At 44.2% G+C, this 10,215-nt stretch overlaps 1 long non-coding RNA gene across 1 annotated transcript; it reads right to left on the bottom strand.

The window, feature by feature from the left end:
* Positions 1-2,086: 2,086 nt before the first annotated feature.
* Positions 2,087-7,743, bottom strand: LOC139998742 (uncharacterized). Its single transcript, XR_011803595.1, has 2 exons — positions 3,762-7,743; positions 2,087-2,375 (listed from the first exon to the last, which is right to left on the bottom strand). It is a non-coding gene; the product is annotated as an uncharacterized lncRNA (long non-coding RNA).
* Between the last annotated feature and the right edge of the window lie 2,472 nt (positions 7,744-10,215).

Consider the following 10,215-nt stretch of genomic DNA (forward strand, 5'->3'; position numbering starts at 1 on the left):
ATCTTCCACTAAACCTGACAAGCTGTACAGGTACTTGTAAAAAAAAAAAATAACTGTATGTGCCTGGGCACGTGTAAAAGGATGATTTGAGATCAGACCTCTAATCCCAGTAGGGGCAGCCCACCCACAGCCTGCATCAAGTGAAAGTGGCAATGGTTTCACCAGTGGCCAAGCAGGAGGCCAACATCAAAGCCAAGAATTCGTTCCTGGTCTCCCAACACCATGTTAACTCCTGAGCCACAAAGTAATGCTGCTCTGCATTTTTTTTATGCATCTTTTTCCATGGAATAATATTGTGTAACGTCCTAGATGTGTGTTTAATCTCCAAGCAGCGCTCTGCCCCAGCAGCCCAGGTGGGCTGAGGTCTGGCAGTACATCCACCCTGCCCGGGGAGTAAACAATCTGGAAAACTCTGTGGAAAATATTTGGAGAATGTGAATGCCTGTGTCTGTGAAAAAGTCTTTACATGCTCACACCCTAGATGGCAGCATGATTCAAAGAACGTGTCTCAAAATCCGTCCTGGGCCCTCGGCCTGCTTTGACACACAGCGTACCAGAAGAAATCTGCTTGAGATGTCCACATAAATCCTGCTTGAAGGCCTCAATCTTTAACAAAGAAATACATAAATCTAAGAGACTGAACAAGAAGAGAGGTGTAGTGTGAGCCAAGACATTTCCTAACAAAGTTGAAACAAAGCTTGTGGTTAAACTCCACTGTGCTTGCTGGCTACATACGGAGCCAGCTCTGCAAGCATGGCCAGCAAAGAGCTGAGGGAATGGCCTGCTCCATTCTACTATTGGCACACATTTCTGTCATAATAATGGCAATAAACCTCCTGTAAATGTACCAGCTTCGTGTAACCAGCAGGCTGAACCATAGGGTAAAGATGACGGTCTTAACAGGGGAAAGTCTATGTCTATTTGTCTAGTACGTTCATAGGTCCGGCCCAGACCTTAAAATAACTTTACTCATTTCAGTACTCACATACCTTACAGTAAGCTTGCTGAAGGTATGTCTTTTTTCGCACTCCAGGTGCCCACCTGGACACAAGGAAAACCACTGCCCAGAAGCACAGAGAGGGCATTAGCATGGGGGCACAGTGCAGGCCAGCCCGAAGCAGCCACCACACAGCCCCACAGGCCCTTCTCCCTCTGACCACCCTATCTATCCATAGTGCTGGGCACGTGGCTCATCCTTTTCATAGGCCAGATGAGCACCGCCACCCATCAAGCACATGTCAGAGGGATGAGCAGCTTTTTGGGGACCCAGCTCACAGACACGTTCCTGGTACGCTACCTGACAGCAGCACAAGCACAGCCCAAAAGGAGTTGTAAAGGCCCCATGCTGCAGCAAATGGCGCCAGGTGCCATTTCCCTGCCAGCACATACGACAGGTACCATACAGGGCCTCACTGTGCCAGAGCCCTGTGTGAACTCCAAAGCAGGTTGGAGAGAAAGTTGAAGGGATTTTCATATTATTTACCTGTCAAACTTGGGGTGCTGCCAGCCAGCAGCATCCCAAACCTGCTGGGCAAGGTGAGGATCCCACGGGGTTAACAGGCACATCCTGCCATCTGGAGAGACCTGCAAAGGTAAGTACAGGTGGGGACAGCTGTCTCCCCACAGACAGTGAAAACTGATGTAGTGATGAAACACTGCTCTATGCTACCTTGTCCATACATCTCCTATGAGCAGGCTTCTCCACTACCATGACTCTTAGGACATATGAACAGGCCCTTCCTCCAGGCCCTGCTCCAGTCTCAACCCTTTCCTCTAAAAGAGAGAAAGAGGATGCCTGCTAATTCATATTGGATGTTTTTTCTCTCCTTGATTGCTCTTGCCTTTCACTCTGCTCTCCAGCTTCACCTGCAGATCCCTGTGCTACGATGAGCTTTGCAGTTCATTCCTGGGAATGAAATTCTCCAGGCCTGAGGCCATGCAGAAGAAAATCAAGTCATTTATTCCACCTTTGATTTTGAAGGAGCATTAATATTTTACCATCAATTAATACCAACTTTCTTTTCCCCATCTTGCATTTATTTGTGTTCTGTATAAAAACAAAGTTCAAAGGAGAAAGCAAATAATGTCATTTAATTCATAATTTATTAACAAAGTTTCATTATGTGAAATGGTAAACCTGGATTTTGCTAGAAGGTTTAAATGTCACTCTAGCAGGTGACAGAAACAATGTGTCTTCAAAAAAATAGAACTGAAGAGATAGTTGCAGAAGCAGGAAAACACAAGACAAAAGTCAAAACTCCATCCACTGCCTCACGTATTACCCTGATATGATGAAGGTCCATGCCGGAGCACTTCCCAGCTGGGCAGTAGCACTGTTTGTGTCTGCTCTTAGTCTCTCTCTCACTGTTTCCTGCCTGTGTGTAAACAATATAGACAGCATTATTATAATAATAGATAACATTCTCTGCTTCACAGGGGATGAGCCGGAAGTGAATCAGTAAATGACACAAGCAAGACAGGAGTACTTGGGCCTCTGAGGCAAGAGGTGCAAACCAGCATGTGGAATGACAGTTGGCACTGCCACAAAGACACAGGTTCACCAAGAAAACCAAGTTATCCGAAAGGTACTACCTTGGCCATCTCATCCTATATTTTACAGCTGCCTAATCTAACTTTGGGCTTGACATGCAAGAATTATTCTTGTATAATGTTATGATTATGGAGATTACAACAACTCTACTGATTTATTTGAAAGTTTTAATGCATAAAACATGTAGGATTAACAAAAAGTGACAGTTTCAGTACCAGGGGCCAGCAAAGTTGCCCTCAGCCACAGAGAAAGTAGGAAAGCAATCTGTCAAGATATATTTTAATCTTCACAAAAGACAGATGACAACACACAGCTCTTTAAGGACACAAATACAGCTAGTAAATTCAAGAGAGCTTTTCTGTTCCATAGTTCTGTTCATCTGATGTTCTTAGTTCATCAGCTAAAAAAAGTGTTAATTCCTCAGCAGTTATACAGAGGAAAACAATCTGAAGCACTAGAAGGCAAAGGAATAATTTGGAAGCAAACCCACTGGTGAAGAATGCAAATCCATTGGTGACAGATGCAAACCCAAGTAGTGCCACTGCACAGTGCAGCACAGCTAACGGCACAAGATGCTGGATGCCAAAAACAAAAGAAAAAAACAGGGCTAAAACAAAAACAAGCAACAGAATTCCTCCAGAGCTCAGGAGAGCTAGAGTTCATTCCATATGCCTTGGACCATTCAGGTCATCTAATCTTTTTCTCTGCCAGTTAATGCAAGGATTCATGCTACTTGAAGACATTTCCTATGCACTGTCCAGAAACTAGGGCTGAAAGATGCAAAAATGAGCGGTTAGGACTCCCTGATAGTCATTCGATACATCTGATGGTTAACAACTGGAGCTTCAGATTGCTCCTAAGAAAGGCAGCAGCCAAATCACTGAAGCAGTGTGTGGAATGCACTGACATATGGTTCCTGGAACATGAGGGGCTCTACCACCGCAGAGGATTTATAGGGCGTAGTGTCTGCACTGGATTTCCTCCTCTTCCTCTCTACCTGCACACCATGAATATCAGGGAACTGCAGCCTGCCCATCACTGGAAGGTTCACCTCTTCTTTTCTGCTGCCAATCTGCTGTAAGGCTTCACCACATGAAGAAGCTCCTGTGATCCATACTCCCAAGCAGTGGGAACAGGCACAGCACCATAAAGCAGCTGAAGATCTGGCTCTGCTTCACAGTAGTTTTATCTGAGGTTGTGATGAGCTTACCTAGAGGTTGCCAGCTGGATTGCTCTGAGGGACCACACTTAAAGATAATGCCTGAAAGGACAAGTTCAAGGTGGTGGCCTCTGGTGGCCCTTTTTGTATTCCTTCAAGAGATCTTTATTTGTATCTATCCAAGTGCTTATCAGGTAGTCTGGAGAGAGAGCAGGAATAGAATAAGGATTTGTTAAGTCCCCTCTCCCTACTTCAGGTCAGTTATGTTAATGAGTGCAACCAGCTACAGCCATATGGAAAGGCTGAATTTGCATAAAATGTTATTGTATAATCTGTGAGGTTTTTTTTTGTTTGTTTCTGATGAGTTACACCTTGTTCTCCCTCCACATGCAGATTGTATCCATTACCAAACAGTCTTGCAGAAAACAATTGTTGACTCCACCTGCATCTGCTCTCCCTGCAACACTTAGGCAGCAGGAGCTGAACTTTCTTCTCCAGCCATCTGACAAGTTTCCCAGTGTTCCTGGAAGCCTGCGGCAAAGCATTCCTGCCACTTTGCCCCACACCACAGCCCACAAACAGCTGACACCTAATCTGCAACAGCTACAAATTCCTCAGGCCAAAACTTCATTTTCATAGCCAGTACATGTTTTTTCTGCAAGCAGCAATGAGATGTTTGGTGCAGCAAGAGCATATCAGCAGTTTTTAGACCCATGCTCCGGTGTCATCTTCCTGCCTCTGAGTGCAGCTCATGTAACTCTGGATGTTTTGCTTTACAAAGAACCATTTCAAAATCACTGGCAAGAAACAATCACCCGAGGGATTGTTTCTGCATGCTGAACGACTGGTTTTCAAATTGGGTAAAGGGACTGGGCATGCTAGTTAAGTAATCCCAATGGCTCTTTGCATTCCTTTAAAGCTTTGAGAAACTCAGATTCTTTAAAGCATCAGCATCACCCCTGCAAAATCCCACAGTGATATTTTGAAATGGAGACATCTCCACTGAGCCTAAACCACTTACCAAACTACAGCTTAAAGAGAAAGGATTCTTCTCCCTAGGAGTGCAGCATACCTTTATTCAGGAACTTAAGCCACTTGTTTTATTTAGCTCTAAGCAATGCAAGAGTTGTAAACTACTTTTTTTGAAGTCATCAATTAGCCAGTACAGCCAATGCTGGACTACAGGAATACAAAGCTAATCCAGTCCAGGCTAAGGAGCTGTTGCAGTTAAGTGCTGTAAGAGCAGGTGGGCAAGTTCACTTTACCTCCACAAACCTCTGTGCCACCTCTTTCCCATCACATAGTTTTTACATTCCTCAAGACTCCTGCTAAAAAAAAAAAAAAAAACATCTTGGAGCCTCCACATGGCCTTCTAGCTCCACATTAATGCCACTACCACAAGGATTTACAGCTTGATCTGGAGCACTGCATTGGGCAAGGTTTTGGCAGTGCAGGTTGGGTAAAACTGATTTTAGCTTTGTCATCTTTGTTCAGAACAGCTGTGGCAAAATAGCCACAAAAATGTGGGCAGAACTTAAAGTTAACAATAGCATCTCAGATGTGCATGCACAGGTAAATGGTGGAATTGAAAGTCAATATTCATTTCATAAGCCTTTGGTCAACTGGTAGAAAGGCAACATGGAGGGTTAGTCACCTCATGTGACTATTTAGTCAATAGTTACTCTGGTATGACTAGTTAGTCACCTCATGTTAGGGAACCTCACGTGGCTCACAGCCAATGAAATACAGCTGCAAAAGTCAGCATGATCAAGTCTGATGATGCCTCATTATTCCAAATGGTGTCAGATCAGACTGGTGCACACAGATGCCAAACATACCCACCCATCTCCAGTCTGCCACCCTATTTGACATGCTCCAGTGACATTTATGATCTGTAAAGCCCATTTATGGAGATCCAAGAAAATGTGACTGCTGGCTGAGTTGAACATATTCCAGCATGCCATGAACAAAGCCATAACCTGGAAGTCAAAATACTGGTATTTGGTTAAATAGATAAGGAAAACATAGACACACTGCAGCACACACTTGCAAGGGCTTTTGGCCAACAGGTGGTAGTTAGGTTCCTCCCAAGCTGGAATATTTGATGTACATTCAATGTGATTTTTTACATTTGCTTTAGAGTGCCACCAGTTTCTGTTGCGAGTTAGAAGCACCCATGAAAGGAAGGAGGCATAGCTGGGACCTGCTGCTTAGTCTATGTGGAAAATGCAGAAGGCATTTCAGGAAGTGAAAAGTAACGCAGTTTCAGGCATTTCAGTTCAGAGCCAACAAACTCAGGCACTGGAACAACTTGAAAAAAAAATGAATTTCTGGAGACTGTAGACAGGAACAAAGTAATTAATACAGCTTTTACTTTCCAGGCAATATCCCAGGTTTGTAAAAAACACTTTCAAGAAGCCATTAGTCCACCTAATGCTTATCTGAATCTTCAGAATAGACTACATCTAGCAAGCTGAAAGTTTTAGACCTTTATAACTGATGTAATTTTTATCAGATGTCTCCAATAAATCATGAGAAACAGATGTAACTACAATTAGAGTGTTAAATGATTGTCTATTTTTAATTGACAGCCTCACATCTGTACCCTGCTTTCCCTATAGATTGATTGATTCAGAACATACCAACAGCATCTAACACGCACATTTTTATGACAAATTTCCCAATATCAGTTGCCAGTCTACCAGAACATTTTTAACAGGGTTTGACCTTGATATAAAAACACTTAATTACTTCTAGCTAAAATATCACCTCCTACAAGATTGCCCAAACACCCATTTTTGTGCCTTACCAAAACCAAGCTCGGGCAGATGCTTTCCTGCCCTCTAGAGGCTGATGTTTCATCTGCCAGGCAGAGATTGTAAACACCCATCATGCAGAGGCCACTTTGCAACTCAGCCTCGATCTGCTCTACTACTCTGAAGCCCATGAAACACACAAGACAGGCAAGGAGCTGAAGTAGCCAGATTTGAGATCAGTTTCCATATTTGAGACCAGCTTCAACTTAGCAGGGCTGTGCATTCTTTGGAAAGTACAGAGCAGCAATTTTGATAGAATAACCCTTAAATTTCCAAAATAGCCTACGCCTCAAAGGAAAGGAAAATTCATCTGTTAAATTATCATCTGTTATTTGGCAACAAGGACAGTTGTGGGGTTTTTTTTTTTGGTTGGTTGGTTGTTTTTCTTAAACCTCCCTCCTGAATAAATCTGCTGCAAACCATCAGAATCAGACCAATTCAAGTGAAAAGGGAGCCTTGAAATTTCTCTGTGGCCATCCATGTTCAAAGCAGGTCCAACAAGAGCAGGATGCTCTAAGCTGTCTAGTTGAGTTGTGACTGTCTCCAGGATTGAAGACCACACAGTTTCTATAGGCAACCTAAGACCATGTTCATTTAAAGGAAACATCACATGTATTGCGTACACTTACCAGAAATATCTAGATGTTCTGTAGTGCTTTTCCTCACAAGTCAGGCTGCATTTGGCGCAAGACTTCACATAAGAGGTCAAAAAGGACCATAGTCATGAGCAGAGGAGAGAAAATGTAGATGTACACATAATGTGCGTACATTTTAGGAAAAAAATGGAAAAGTAGCTCTGAAGGAACTCTTAGGCTTTTATTCCCAACTACTGGAATTTAAATGTGTAGAACATTTCCAGACGAGTAAGCTCAATGTGTGAGAGACTGTATTTTAGGAAATACACCTAGGCCTAAGGAAATCTGAATTTTGACAAGACCATATGCAAAGTTCTACTAAAAGGCAAGTAGAGGCAAACTAGGCCACTTCCTTCTGGGGCTTGCAATGGTTTGCCTGGCAGTCCATTGCTTCTGTAGTGGGTTTACGTGGCAAGGTTTTGGTAGCAGGGGCCATAGGGGTGGCTTCTGTCGGAAGAATCTAGAAGCTGCCCTGTGTTAGGTAAGGGCCCTGCTGCTGACCAGAGCCAAGCCAATAAGTGATGTTGTTTGCACCTCTGTGAGAGCATGTTTAAGAAAGGGAAACAAATACTGCATTGCACAGCAGCTGGGAGAGTGAGAGGAGCGAGAAACAGCCTTGCAGGCACCAAGGTCAGTGAAGGAGGAAGGGGAGAGGTGCTCCAGGCGCTGGAGCAGAAGTCCCCTGCAGCCTGTGGTGAGGACCATGGTGAAGCAGGATGTCCCCCTGCAGCCCATGGAGTACCACGGTGGAGCAGGGTTCCACGCTGCAGCCATTGGAAGACACTATGGTGGAGCAGGTGGCCCTGCACTGTTAGCAATAGGTAATAAATCTTACTATCTCCCTATGCTGAGTCTGTTTTGCCTGTCACAGTAATTGTTAAGCAATCTTCCCATCCAGATCTCTGGATGGCCCATTCAGTAGAGCATGGGGCTCTTGAATCCCAGGGTCATGGGTTTGAGCCACATGTTGGGTGCCAAAAAGAACTGTGATGGTTTTACTTCGTGGGCAGCTGAGCTCCACCTCAGTGGCTCTCTCACTCCCCCTCCTCAAAGGGGAAGAGGGAGAAAATATGATGCAAGGAGCTCAAGGGCTGTGATAAGGACGGGAAGATCGCTCAACAATTATGACAGGCAAAAGAGACTCAACATAGGGAGATGGTAAGATTCATTGCCTATTGCTAACTAACAAGCTAGAGAAATGAGAAACAAGGGAAAGAAACCAAAAACACCTTCCCCCCCATCTGCCCTCTTCCTCCTCCTCCCCCTGAGCAGTGCAGGGGAATGGGGGTTATGGTCAGTCTACAGCACTTCATCTCTGCCGCTCCTTCTCGGTCACTGTCATCCCCTGTGCTGTGGGGTCCCTCTGATGGGATGCCATCCTTCCCAAACTGATCCAGCATGGGCTGCCCACAGGCAGCAGCTCTTCAAGAACTGCTCCAGGCATGGGTGTGTACCACAGGGTCCATCCATCAGGAGCAAACTTCTCCAACCTGGTTCCCCCATGGGCAGCAGCTCCTGCCAGGTCACCTGCTCCTGTATGGGCTCCTCTCACCAGCCTACAGGTCCAACCTGGGGCCTGCTCCTGGGGGAGTCCTCCACAGGCAGCAGCCCCCGTCAGTGCAGGGCCACCTGCTCCACCATAGTGTCTTCCAATGGCTGCAGCATCAAACCCTGCTCCACTGCGGTACTCCATGGTCTGCAGGAGGACATCCTGCTTCACCATGGTCCTCACCACAGGCTGCAGGGGACTTCTGCTCCAGCGCCTGGAGCACCTCTCCCCTTCCTCCTTCACTGACCTTGGTGCCTGCAAGGCTGTTTCTCGCTCCTCTCACTCTCCCAGCTGCTGTGCAATGCAGTATTTGTTTCCCTTTCTTAAACATGCTCTCACAGAGGTGCAAAACAACATCACTTATTGGCTTGGCTCTGGTCAGCAGCAGGGCCCTTACCTAACACAGGGCAGCTTCTAGATTCTTCCGACAGAAGCCACCCCTATGGCCCCTGCTACCAAAACCTTGCCACATAAACCCACTACAGCTTGTAATCTTTATTTGTTTGCAAGCTAAGCTATCTGAAGAATCAGGTCAGTCCATAATCAGTTTTTAATGAATATGCTAAAATCTAGATGAGCTGCGCTGTCATCCTGTGGCACGCAAGTTTCTGTGGCTAGAATACTCAAGAGCATCTTCAGTAGTTTCCTACTCAGGAACACCCAACACATAACACCTAAGTCAAGGACTTCAGTTCATTTTAGCAGAGAAATACATCTCCAGTGATTCATGTTAACTACAAGTTTCTTTGGAAAGAGGGGGGTAAATAGCATACCTAACATGAAAGATGGCAGATGCACTTCCACAAGAGTCATTTAAACATTGCCATGACTTAGCATGAGCTTTTCTAGCAAAAAAAGCTTGGAGACAAACAAAATTTACATATATATGTTATGGTTCCTTCAGTAAAATTAAAGGTTAAGTTACTGACAGGACATGCAATACAAGTGTCTATAAGTTCACCTGTGCTAAGTCCCCTCACCTCTAAGTACAATCCCCACATTTCTTTTTCTCAGTGCTGTTTAAAAAAAGAGGAAACCAGACTGTAGAAAACTTCTGAAGACAGCATTAGATATCTTCAGCTGCACCTTACAAAATAGATATAAAAATTTGTCACCAACTTGTAGAAAAATTCCTCCCCAGGGCTTTACAGTTCTAGCTATTCATGAGCATCTTAAAAAAAAAAAAAAAAACTAAAAACACCCTAAAGCATTCTAAAGATTCGAAGATTCATGGTTTTAAAGTGGTCTAAAAATATCAATTGGTAAAGCAGCAATGCTATAGATGCATGGAATTACTAACTGTATTCCAGGAATTGTTCAGATAAACAAAGAACAAACCTAGGACTTTCTCACAGTATTAATCCTACTCATATACTGTATTTCAGTTAAGTCAGGTAAGACAAAGAATTCACTTAAAAAGATAAAGCTTGGTTCAAATAGTTATCAACATAAGAAGGAATGTATTAAAAGCAACAAATGTTGACCTTTAAACTTTTCAAAATTGA

This window comes from Anas platyrhynchos, chromosome 15 (genome assembly GCF_047663525.1).
Source record: "Anas platyrhynchos isolate ZD024472 breed Pekin duck chromosome 15, IASCAAS_PekinDuck_T2T, whole genome shotgun sequence".
NCBI lineage: Eukaryota > Metazoa > Chordata > Aves > Anseriformes > Anatidae > Anas > Anas platyrhynchos.